This window comes from Phytophthora parasitica, assembly GCF_000247585.1.
Source record: "Phytophthora parasitica INRA-310 unplaced genomic scaffold supercont2.10, whole genome shotgun sequence".
Lineage (NCBI taxonomy): Eukaryota > Oomycota > Peronosporomycetes > Peronosporales > Peronosporaceae > Phytophthora > Phytophthora nicotianae.
In genome coordinates, this window is record NW_008648996.1 from 1,522,029 (window position 1) to 1,523,840 (window position 1,812).

Here is a 1,812-nt window from a genome sequence, read left to right on the forward strand (position 1 = left end):
ATCAAGTACAGACACGAGCAATTTCTATTTGATGCTCCGGACCATCGCGTTAGGTTTCTTACTGAGGATCACAGCTTTCCCATCGGAGATTTCCAACATACAGTGAATGATGCGCGCATTTAAAGAGATTACCGAAAGATAATGTTGTTTTATCGTGTCAAATTCAGTATGGTGACATTTTAGAAGAGCAAAGGACACTAACGCCGTGGCTGGCACGGGGAAGCTCTGAAATTTCAAATATTAATTGTGTTTATAAATATAACGCATTTTGTTTTTAATTCATAATCGCCACCAGAAGACAAAAAGTCTGTATTTGAACGAATTTTGATCCAGCGGTCTGTATTCGCTGGCAATTTTAGCTTCATCTGTAAATCGCAGTATGAATTGCACTAAAGTGTTTGATGCAATTAGGATTTGGATTGCAGGGTTCACGCTGTATGTATTGCAATATAAATTTCAAGCAATATAACATTTAAAAGTAAAGATATACACGATCCCACCCAAAGAGGGCAGTCCATTCCCCCTCAAGACAAGCTCCATCGGATCCTGCACTCGGCGCCTGCGCAACGCTTGTATCTGGTATTGATATTTAATTGCACGCCTTAGCCCTAGCTCGAAGTCCTAGGAACATACTGGTGCTGTTCAGATTGTTCATTACGCTCGGCCATTTTTTTTTTTGGCTCCGAATATTCACGCTTGCTATCCGCATATCCTACTGACGATATTGGAGAACTATTAGAGCCACTAGACAAAAATGCTAACCCCGCTAGACAGTACCAAAACAAATGACACATGTGTTGGTAGCAGTAGATAAATAGATTACGCCTTCTCGCACTTGAACTGTCAGTCAAGCATCTCGCTCCAATTCGCCGAAGATCCTTGGGTGCTGTCACAATGAAAGCTCACAAAATACCTGCTGTAAAGGATTTCACTGCTGAGTTTGGCAAGAAGACGTTACGTGCAGGCGACTATACATCGTACCATTCAGCAGGCTATGAGGATACAGACAGAGGTGTCAACATGGTTCACGATCGGATACTCACCATTGACCTTGATGATGATCGGTACTTTTAAACACTCGACACAGGAGAGTTACTGATTACAAGATGGAAGGTTAGATCAGACAAAGACGCTCAAGGGCAACGGCAGCCACGCAACATTCGCGCTCTCGAACTCGTTAAAAGTTCAATTTCCGCTCCAACACGTCGCGAGCAGTTCGCAGAAGCAATTCGCGATCTCTCAGAAAAAAATGGCATGATTAAACAGCAAGAGATACACAAAACGTTTTGGAAGACTGGAGTAAAGACAACATGGGCAATGGTGATATATTCTCTGGTTTGGGCTCCAACTCTGATACTGGTATGGCTAGTGCCCAAGAAACGCCCTGTCCTCAATCTGTTCGTTCATCTACAGCAGCAGTGAATGAACGGTCTGTTTCTCGAGTGTCTTCTTCCGTACATACGCAATCCAATAGGTATTTGTTTCAAGTTCCCGCACAAGCGTTTTTGTCTCCAGAGCGTGCTAAACAGTTGCTCAACAACTTTGCAAGAAATTATGGCTATTAAGCTGATTATTCTCAACGACATACCCATCTTTTCTTTGCTCCCCGGGAAGCGGTTGCTATCTTTAAGGAAAACTCTGATGTTGTCTTTATGGACTGCACTTATAAGACAAATGCGTTCGATATGCCACTTTTGAACATGGTTGGCGTGACGGGTATGAACACTACGATTCATTAAGCGCAGAGTTTCATCCGTACTGAGACTGGTGACGACTACACGTGGGCGCTCACTGAATTGAAGAGGGTTATAG